The sequence below is a fragment of the Zerene cesonia genome, chromosome 7 (assembly GCF_012273895.1).
Source record: "Zerene cesonia ecotype Mississippi chromosome 7, Zerene_cesonia_1.1, whole genome shotgun sequence".
NCBI lineage: Eukaryota > Metazoa > Arthropoda > Insecta > Lepidoptera > Pieridae > Zerene > Zerene cesonia.
The window spans coordinates 5893176-5905481 of record NC_052108.1 but is presented as its reverse complement, the minus strand read 5'-3'; the positions used below and the strand labels follow the sequence as shown (position 1 = coordinate 5905481).

Sequence of the window (12306 nt, the reverse complement as noted above, 5' to 3'; positions counted from 1 at the left end):
ATGTATTTGACGTACGTATACTTATTCATTTTCTTCTTCTTTTTTCTTAGTTATGTCAATGAGTGATCACTTTTGTGAGTGTTAAGGAAGGATCAATTTAATTTAATCAATCAAGTGCGAATCGGACTCACGTTTGGTTTAATAAATGGCAAACCTCATCTAATTTATATCCGTGTAAACCGTTACCGTTACGTTAGAACCTCAATTTCTTATTATTTGTTGTTATAGCGGCAACAGAAATACATGATGTATGAAAATTTCACCTGCAACTATCACAGTTCTTAAGATACAGGCTGGTGACAGACGGACAGAAAAACAGACATGCAGATAAAAATAGATCTACAAAAAGAGGTGACAGGGTCTGGAACTCCAAACACATACTTCAATATCAAAATATTTTTCATCTTTTATCTTATAGCATTATTATAGGTATTTTTTTATTCTTACTATAGCAAGCCTTTAAATGTCCTATAATATTTTGTGAATTTTTGTTTAATGGCGTAAGGTTTTGACGTGATAATGAGAATATCTGGGCTAGGACTTTTTAACTACTATAATTGTACTCCAAGTGATTGTGAAATGTTTGCAAAATTGCCGCAAACGCAATACATACATATCTACTAAGTACTTAAAGTATTATAAGATATTATATTATATTCAAATAAGAATATTATTCTACGATTTTAAAGAAGATTCTACAGTAGTAACTGACACATTGCCAAGAGATAAATTCTGTTAATAATGAGGCGCAAAATTTAAATATTATATTGAGTAATACGGATATGTTAATTTTTCTCAAAATATGTAAATATAAATTACGTATTCAACATATGATTTATCAACTGTTAGGTTATAGTCAATTTTCATTAATTATAAAAGTAATAAAAACATCTCACGCCGGTATAAATGTACTCATAATCATCAACCGCGCTAATTTAAGTAGATAAAGGGATAATGTACTGTGAATTGATAAAACGACAATCTTGTTTTAATTACACATAAATACCGTATGTACTTAAATAAAGTTGACGCTACAAAGATACCAATACTACGGAATATTATTAGAATAAACAGTAACTGCGTCACATTAGCTGATAACACGGTATCAGTCAGGTGTACGCACCAAAAATGTACCAAATGAACTATGATTCGAATTTTGCCTTGTACTAACGTCTCATTAAATTCATGAATCGCATTAGTTGAAATGGTAGCTGGTAAGTGGGTTTTTCTAACTGAAACATAAAAACTTATATGTTACTCGAACACTCTTTCTATATTATCAAGATTACAATAATTATAAAATTTAGTTTGTAAATACTTATTGGAACTTTTCTAGAAATTTTGCAGATTTCACGACATCGTCCCCCATAATTTCAAACAAATGACTTATTGAGGACGCGTCAAACGCGTTGACCTCTCACGCAAGCTATAACGACCCTTACATTCGTAATTCTTTGATTCATATTATTCATCCTTTTGTCTTTACAAGCCTGTACATAAGTAACTACTAATATTACTGCCTGAAACTGGAATATAATAACAACGGAAAATATCTTATACTCGTTCAATATTCACCCCATTTCTTTATTTAAATTCAATTTCGATTAGGAATGACGGTTATATATAGAAAAAAATGATGGTTCTATTCCACAAGGCATAGACAAGCGTAAAGTCTACTAAGGTTTTAAATATTTAAAGGGTGTAAAGGGCAACATCGTGCATATTTCCCAAGGGCCGAGGGGTCTTCGGCTGCCCTTTTCATATTTCTAATACATAATTCTATATTTTGACAATAAGAATGTTAAAGACTGTTGAAAATTGTTTTATGTAAAAGTAAAAACCTCTTACAATAAAAGTTAGTATTTTGAGTTGATTCTCCTATTTGCTACATTACTATTTTTTGTGATATTATGTTATAATATGTTTATCTATCAATTTACTTGCGCATGGCACACCTTTAGGTTGACGATACATATTTTCCACCGACTACAAAAAAAAAATGGTTTTTGGTTTTGTTATCTCAGAGCATTCGTCTGAGTGTACCGATCTGAATGATTGGTTTTTGGCTAGTGCTGCTGGTGCCTAACATTTACTTCCATTTAATACACATCAGGTCTTGTTCAGAAAATTTGTAGGCAGTTTAGTTATTTGTTATTAACATAACTCTTAGCAAATATGTGTCTGTAAAAATTTACGCATTGGTCGGATGTGATTGCTACAGTGTTACAACAAGCGTTGTAGCTACATTGTTTTGCGTCCTTTTATGCTATTGTTGCATGTTTACCGTAACAGTGCATTATGACACTACGTAATTAAGTAATATTCCAGCTGCCTTGTTCATTTCATGTTTATGACAAGGTTTAAATCGAAGACCGGTAAATTCCTGTCATGATAACGTATTATGTATTAATTAAGTACGTAAAATAAATTAAGAAATCCTTTAATTAAATACACATAAAGTTGATCAGCACTCAGATAATTATAAAAACATTATAAAAGACAAAGTCATTTGTCTTTAAGAGCATTCAAAAAAATATTTCCACAAATATCCTCTGTATATAATAGTTTAAGTCACTTTATTATGTTATAATATATTGCACTACTGTTATTATAAATGCGAAAGTTTGTAAGGATGGATGTATGTGTAAGTATATGTTTGTTACTCTTTCGCGCAAAAACTATTGAACCGATTGCAATGAAATTTGATACGTAGATAGCTGGAAAACTGGAATTACACATAGGCAACTTTTTACCCCGGGATACAGACTTACGCGGGTGAAACGTCGGGGCGCAGCGCAGTATTCTTATATTGCATGGAATAAATGATTATCAGAGGTAAAATCTTTTTAAGAATATCTCATCGTATGGCGTATGCGACCTCATGCAGCGGAAGTGATGGCCCAGTCACCTCGCATTGTGTACGTATACCTACCGCTTATCTAAAATGCATGCAAGTCTATTTTTAGTACGACCATAGTCAGCAACTGGTTCTGTATGGTTTTCCTCATTGCAAAGTCGCTATATGTATGTAAGTTATACCGTATGGGAATATTTTTTTTTTGCTTTATTAACATATTGTAAGCTTACCGTTGGTATCATTCGCGTGCACATCACGTGATTGCAGTTATTGAATCTCTTCCTCATAGTATACAAATTTCTATGGTATAAATATTTAACTATTTCATTGATTGAATTACTTTGGCGTCTTATAAAATTTCAGGTAATTCAATTGCGTTTCTAAAACGACTTATAGCTGATCATGTAATGTGACCACGATAACGATAGTGTTAGCGATCAATCAATTTCTATAAACCATTATCGAATACTAGCTGTGCCCCGCTATTTCACACGTGGACGAACCTGCAGACAAAAGCAAGTATTTTTTACAGTAGCTTATATTATTCTAATGCATAACCAATTTAGTAGCTTTTGCGTGAAATTAAAAAACATACCATCTATCCTCATAAACATTCATTTACGCCCATGGTACATATATAGCCTATGTTACTCTGTGAAGATGCAGCTTTACAATTGTGAAAGAATTTTTTAAAATCGGTCCAGCAGTTCTTGCGTGAAAACGTTACAAACATACGAAAATACAAAAGTACCCTCTATATAATATTGGTGTAGACTGTAGATAAAGGAACGATTAAATAAAAAAAATATTTAAATTATAACCAAATTACACTACATATCTTAAACCATTAGGCTACATATATATAAATGCGGCTTGCGATATACAATCTGACAATGGTAAAATACCACCAAATCGCTTGTAAATCATTATCAAGTCTCTACACCATATTTTTGTACCGTCCAAAGTTAATCAACCAGTACACTAACATACACGTAGGTTGTAATTAAACATCGTTTATTTACACACCAAGAACACAAATCAAAGTGAAATAGCAGTGGGCAATTTGACATGACACTAACGTTGTAGACGGCTCACGAGATGAGGAGCGCTCGCATGTACTAAATATAACTCAAAGAATAAATTGTAACTGTCTTATGTTGAACATGAGGTTGTACAAATTGAGCGACTGAGTGAGTTTGAAGGTTTGTAGAGGTAGTTCAAGTATTGCCTAATACCACCTTGAGGAATTCACGCACATAAGGTACTTGTAGAGTAGAAGAATAATGGTTGTTATTCAGATACATAGGTAGATGTATTTAAAATCTTATGTACATATTACACATGTAGAATTAAAATGTAAAATTGACATGATGGGAAAAGAGCAATTACAGTGTTTTTTGCCGGCTCTTCTCTGTGGAAATGGCTTTCCGAACAGGTGTAAAAATTAAAATTATTTTATGACGAATCAAAAGCGCTTCTATAGGAATTCTGATTGAATAAATAATGTTTGAGTTAGAGAGTCTATTAGAGAATACGGTGAATAATATAGTGTAGTAATCACTGGTCCTATTAAAATGATGATTTACAATAATTGTTTTCAGACTAACCTTTTTGAAATGTATAAGGAATATAAGACATATCATCTAGCTAATTATTTCAATTGATAATCATAAGAAATGGTTCATTATTGAATTATTTTCTACACATTACATCATCATCAGCCCATATATGTTCCCACTGGACTCGAGCCTCCACGCTGGCCAAGCAAACTACAATTCACGTCAATACCCCCCAACCCAATTAACTTCTATAGGAAGTATCGTACAAACATAAAGAAAAAACTAAGAACTTCAAATTTCACACCGAATAATGAACTCCAACAGCTAAAAGAAAATTAACGATGACGGATAGCTCGTCACGTGTCCGACTGAAATAGATAACAACACTCACGGGTAATTAATTTCATTGCTAAACATTCTCGCTTACATTTCGACATTAAAACACGCACTAAATGTACCTATTGTGTACTGGGTAGCACATATATTACTTTCAATTCAATCTAAAGTAAGATAAGATATCAGCAATTAATGAAAAATTGTATTGAAAAATTTTACGTGAATTTACCGATGGATTACTTTTTGGATTGTCATAATAATTTATGTATCAATATATGACGATAAAATTTTGTAGATGTGTGTATTGATCGATCATTCCTGATCATATTTTTATTGTTATTGCTTAATCACTATTAAATAATATTATCTCTAAAAGATACTTATTTCTAGTTTCCTGGTAAAAGATAACATCAAGCGCTCGTGAAAGGTTAGGTATCATAACACGCACGACACTAATGGCGAAGTGTTATGTACATAAAAAATTAATCATATATAAAAACTGTATTAAATGTAACGAATACTATATAACAATATTTATTCTTGAATATATTTACATTTAACACATATCCGACTGTTTAATTTCGAAAGTTTGCCATCAGCAGTCGTGGCCGAGCGGTTAAGGCGTCTGACTAGAAATCAGATTCCCTCTGGGAGCGTAGGTTCGAATCCTACCGACTGCGAAATATTTTGTTTTATTTTTTCTAGTCGTCTATTCACTTTTACAAGTCAGAAATATTGGACACGGCCCTTTTTGTTTTGGCATTTGACCCAGGGCGTACATATATACAAATACATTTTCGCATTTCGTGCTAAATAACTGTTCTTGCAACTACAAGAATTACCTTGTAGACCATGATGCGATGTATATCTATGGTTAAAATGTCATTATCAACAGATATTTTATTCTTTTGATTTTATTGATATTGACGAATTGTTAAATATTCACTCATAGGATAATTTTATTATTTAATTAAGTATTACTTAATGTTTAATATAATATTATCTTTTCTCCCATCACAGAAAGAAAATATCTATGCACATACATAATGAAAATTGAGGCCAAGTTCTGTAGTATAAAACACATTTGGTTTATGCCCGCAGACTTTCATGTACCGGGTCAAATATGCTCAATGACCTTTCTATTTATCCACAGAAAACGTCATATCAGTGAAATATAGTTGACGAATCTATACGCATTTTATAACAAAATTAACATTCCTAGATATCTTTTCGAGAAAGGTATAAAGCTGAATTTCCAAGAAATATTCGCATGAAACGTTGCTCAAAGTAATAAAATTAACAAGCGTCCCACTCATTGATCGCTTCGGAGATGGCTGTCCTCAGGCTCTCATTAGGCGCAGTGCACGTGCGCTGCCCACGGCATCGCATACTTTAGGCTGCGTTCACATTAACGAGTTAGCGGCTTAGAGGTCCAAGATTATTATACCTCACGGCTATATATGTGAAAGCCGTCTAACTAAACAGTTGCAGAACATGACGGCGCATAAGATACAATGTTATTTAAGTTTCCGTCGTAAAGTATTCTACGAAATACTTTAACATAATGAATAACTTTGTTATGTGTGTGTACAATATCACAACGGTAGAGTAGAAATATTTATAAGTACATGTCCTATTCATGCACGAACTCCAACACTTGCATGGTTACATAATAATGTTTTCTTGTCATACTATAAATTCGTAGTGTACACAGGTGTTAAATGTTGTGTTGGTTATGTAAACATCATAACATTATGTTTTCTTGCAATACCACGCACAAAACTTATATTTATATTTGATTGACAGATTTTTTAATTTATTAACAAAGAATATTTCAGCAGCTTGTGATAGTTACTACAAGCTATTATTTATTCGTAGGATAGTAAGTGTATAAAAACACAATTTGCGCTGCGAAATGAAACACTAAACCGCATTATCTCCAGCCAACTGGCACCCTGGACAAAATAACTTTTCGTCATGGGATTACGAGTCCGTACCAGGGATTTAAGGTTTCATTACTTCTTCCCCATCTCTATATCCCCTACTCAATGTTTTATATTCGATTTCAACAATATATTAAAATGTCTATGATGGCGTACAGATTTTAGAAGTTAGTTATTTTGAAGGGAGTAAAAGATTTATTAAGAAGAAATCAAGTCTATTTAGATATTATATAGATTTTATGAGGATGTGATTTTATAAGCTGATATTCTTACGCGTACTTCATCAAAATAGAATATCAGATATAAATATAGAACAAGTCATTTATCCATTTTATTCATAACTAAAAAAAATGTGTACTATCGACGGTTGAGAAGAAAACTAGAAACGCAATTTGCCTCTAAATCTCATAGTACGGGACAAAGAGGGAAACTGCATTCGAGTAAGGGGCGACGATACAAGGGAGCGTAGCGATGCGAGACCTCTAATATACAAATATTGCGGACGAAATGAATATATTCGCCCCTCCGAACAAGTGCAGCACTTGATTATGTCGGCGTTATGAATCTATAGGGTAATTCGACGGGGCAGATACTTGAGACGTCATGATTGTGACATTTTCGGTACCTAAGTATTTTTCTATAATGAGGGTATTCTAGGTTACGCTTCAAGAAAGTCATAATTAATGGTCCCGTTTATGCAAATAGGTAATCACGGATATTGTTTTTTTATCAGTGGGATTCATAAAATATTTGTGCTTGAAAATGCTTTAGTGCTAGAAAACGCAGTGCAGGACTTTACCGGTAGATCGGACGAGGCCAGAATAGATCATTCATCTCTGTAACACTTTTTTTTTATTTCAATAAAATAATTTGTTCAAAAACAAAATTCGTTTGAACAAAAAAAATTACACCTTTAACATAAACGCGATATTCGAATACATACCAAAACTTAATATGGTAAACAAAACATAACCTACAGGTTTTATGTACGTTTTAGCTCCAAATTTAACAGTTGTTACCAATCCAACCAATCCTTCTAACAGTGCGTCCCAAGTGTTCGCTAATACTCCATATGGCGTTATACAATACGCGGCACATAAACATCCATTTTATTATGACCTCTTATACCTCTTCTCGGTCCCCTAGAAAACGACCAGCTCCGAGATCTTTATATTTTGGATTAATATTAATAGTATTGTGAGGGCGGAAAAACTGATGCAACGACATGTGCATGCATTAGGGCTGATGAGACAATCGGACACCAGCCGCTTAATGCTTGCAACTGGACTCACTGACGTCATAATGATATTATATTTGGCGTCGCTTCTCAATATTCACAAAATTTGGCAAATGTAAAAAATCACATCGCATTAGTTGTATTAGCCAGCGACAGATTTCACGAACAATTCCTTCCGAGCTGATAACCTGTCCTATGTTTGTCCTATGTTTAAGATATTGAGCTTGGTGGCTGTCAGCTACGCCGGTGACTTGATCAGTATTGACCTTGGAAGAAATGATTGACCTTGCGAACCAAAGGTTAATTAATAAAAGCAATATCAACCAGGGAGATATTTAGCAAGCAATTTATTTTAAATACTACAAGTTGCTATTGTGTTCTAAACTGATATGTTAAAAAAAATATAGAGATAACATTCAGAGTCATTACATACTTATTCATTTAGTAGAGGACCCCAAAGAAGGTCCGCGAACTGCATTATATGAATTTTTAAAGAATTTTTTTTTGCATATTACGAAGAAATGTTTATTTAAAATAAAGAGAATATGATTTCCGATGAATTGACGTGTCAACGTCGACCTTACTTCATTGATGTGTAAAGAGATCTTAGTACTATTATTATTAAAAGTTATAACTAATCTTCTTATTACGCTTCACAAGCTGTATCTCAACAAATGATCCACGTGGAAATGCACTAAACATATTTTCTGTTCACTCAAAAGAACAAAGTAGACTTGTTGGCCACTACCTTTAGCTCTACCTTTCTAGTTTTCACAATTGATTATTCATTAAACATCGCACAGTAACATATAATTGTAGAAACATTAAACATTTAGATGTGAATTATCGTTCTACACCTGTTAACATTAATAAAATGAATTTATTCTGTTATCAGTCACAGCTTATTCTATTTAAGAATAGTCCGCAATAATAATTTCAGTAATAAATTAACTATTATAGCCTGGTATAAAGATTGCTATATGAAATCTGATAAGAAATAGTTAATTATATAATAGTTAAAGAAATAATTTGAAATCACATCCAACAATGATGCCATGCCGTTGTTTCCGCATTTACTTACAACTAATAGTAAGTCAACTTGTAAATTGATTTACTATCCTATTAATATTATAAATGCGAAAGTTTGTATGGATGTATGGATGTTTGTTACTCTTTCACGTAAAAACTACTGAACCGATTGCCATGAAATTTAGTACGTAGACAGCTGGATAACTGGAATAACATATAGGCAACTTTTTATTCCGATATTCCTACGGGATACGGACTTACGCGGGTGAAACCGCGGGGCACAGCTAGTTAGTTCATATTTGAAAGCTTATATGAAACAAAAATAAATCTATAAATTTAAATAAGTAAATTGGCTTATACCTTGGCTTATTCCGATATAATTAAAAGATAATTTAACATGGTTTTGTATAATATAATATGTATTAAATCATGTTAAGTCGGTATTAAGAATAAATTTAATATATCCGATACCTTTCGCATTGTAAAATGACATTACTTGGTTTCCGACACCTGTGTCCATGTCGCGCATTCTAGAATTCTCAAATTCCTTGAAGAGCCGGCACTCTGGCGCCGGTAAGTGACACCGCGATGAACCTGCATATTTCTATGTAATCAAATGCCTCATTACTGACCGCACCTATCATACCACAATGTATGAGAAATAACGTGTTCATGACACACTAGTGACTAGATGATAGCGTAAATAGAATATGTTTCTAGAGATTTAAATAAATTATATATTTTACCGCTCAAGCGTTTAATTGTCCTTATGAAATTTAGTGTTCCAAAATGTGAACAAGCTTGGGGAGGCTATCGGCCATTTTTAATGAGTTTAAGGCCCTTTCAACTGAGTAGGATATTTTTCGTGAGAACTAAACAAATAGCAATGTTATTATGACCACAGACATATTACAATAAACGTATAAGCTTATAAAAAGTCTGTGTTCTTTAAATTACCTCCTCTCTTTTTAGAAACGTGACATTGATCTCCGGAACACACTATCATAAAATATGGGTATACGACAATTTCTTTGAGCAAGTTTTTACGTCTAATATTTGAGATTCTCACGGTGCCGCCCAGTCACTTCACACCTCGACGACTAGAGAAAACATTGACGCAATAACTAAAATATGTTATTACCAATATTGAAACACAGGGAAATACATCTAACATTTATGAAATTATATGTCCAAAAATTTATCTAACATTCGTTCATAAATCAAAGTGTCATGACAAAAAAGGATGTTAAAACCGTTATGTCTAAAGTTCAAATCTGGAATAGGAATCTCGTACTTATCGAAACGAGTGTGAAAATTGACAAAATGTGCCGATATGGTTTCTGGCTTTGGAGAAACACTTGAAGTGTCGACGTAATGATTTAATACCACTGCCGTTCACACTTGGATCATATAAACACACTTAAGCGATGAAATTCTTCCAACTCAAAATAAAAACTGCTTACGAACAACACCTCATTTTGTTTAGTGAAAAAATTATCACATAAGTGTTTTATTTTTTAATTCCATTTAATTAATCTTAATTTAACCAAATGAGTAAAAACAGCTAGTCACTAGAAACATAAAATTTCACACTAAATCCAAATAAAAAAAAAATTGTCGAATTAAATGAAGTAAAACCAACTTTATTTATTTGTTTTATTGACTATTTAGTAATCTGTGAAATACAAGTACATATTTATTCCCAACAGATCTATAGTTTCCAATAAAGGTTCAGTTGTTTTTAATTAATACTAATAATGATGTTGCTATTTTTTGTCACAATTATATAAATATATATTGGAGGAAAGTGTCTCAATCTATTTCTAAAAATTGTAATAAAACCGAATTTTTACGAGGGAAGTGGAAATATTAGAACAAGCCAGGCGCCGACAGGTTGATGGATTCTGGAACCACGTCGTAGTCATTTATGTATCTTAGCGGTCATAATATATGTTTTATAGTTCGATAAAATATGTTTCCGTTGTAATATATATCAGCTATTTTTTATCAAAAAATGTATACCTGCGTAATTTGATGTTAACACTGAAAATGTTGGTATTCAAAAATTAAAGGAAAAACACGTAGGTACTATTCAAACGGAGGCATTAAATGTGATGAGTTATATTTTATGCAGACATATCAGTTTAATACGTTTTGCTATTAATCAGTTTGAGTTTGACAACGCATTATAACAAACAGAAATTTTTCAATCTCATATTTGCTACATAATTGTGGTAGCTTTGCCAAATACAGATTCAGCCTTCTATTTCTCTGTTTTTTTTTTTTAATCCTATCCATTCGAATGAAATCAATTAACTTAAATGCATAAATGAATTAACTTATAAACTAATACTAGCTGTGACCCGCGGTTGAAACCGCGTAAGCGTGCTGCGTAACCGTATCCCGTAGGAATATCGGTATAAAAAGTGCCTATGTGTTATTTCAGTTGTCCAGCTATCTACGAAGCAAAATAGTATTATTATTCACCAATAGATGTCAGGAAAAAAAACACGAATATGACATTATTTCAGTTGTCCAGCTATCTACGAAACAAAATAGTATTATTATTCACCAATAGATGTCAGGAAAAAAAAAACACGAATAAAACACAAATATGACATTTTCTAAAAAAAATTCCTAGCTAGATCGATTTATCGCCCCCGAAAACCCCTATATACTAAATTTCATGAAAATCGTTGGAGCCGATTCCGAGATTCCAATTATATATATATATACTAGCTGGTGCGCGGTGCGCGGGCTGCAAGCAGCCCGCGTGGATTTTTGCGTGGACCAGTATTATCAAGACTTAATAGATGGTGCGCGGTGCGCGGGCAGCAAGCAGCCCGGGGGGCTTTTTATGTGGACCAGTCTTATCAAGACTTAATAGATGTTGCGCGGTGTGCGGGCTGCAAGTAGCCCGTATGGCTTTCTTCGTAGACCAGCTTTACCAAGATTCATTAATTGGTTCGCGGTGCGCGGGCTGCAAGCAGCCCGCGTGACTTTTTGTGTGGACCAGTCTTATCAAGACTTAATAGATGTTGCTCGGTGTGCGGCCTGCAAGCAGCCCGCATGGCTTTTTTCGTAGACCAGCTTTACCAAGACTCAATAAATGGTGCGCGGTGCGCGGGCTGCAAGCAGCCCGCGTGGGTTTTTGTGTAGATTAGATTCATCAATAGGGAAGCTGATGCTCGGTGTGGGAAATGCTCTTACACTGTTTGCGTAGATTAGGAAAATAAGATTACATTTTCAGATCGTTAAAATCACGTTATAGATTCTGGTTAGGGTTTTTTTTTGACACAGAGCGATTCAATGGGAAGTTTTACATGTAAGATATATTATTTTGTA

General features: G+C 33.3%; 1 non-coding gene across 1 annotated transcript; it reads left to right on the top strand.

Annotated features, from left to right (window-relative positions):
* The first annotated feature begins 5350 nt into the window (after positions 1–5350).
* On the top strand, positions 5351–5432 carry Trnas-aga. The gene has a single exon. It is a non-coding gene; the product is annotated as a tRNA-Ser (tRNA).
* Positions 5433–12306: the final 6874 nt, after the last annotated feature.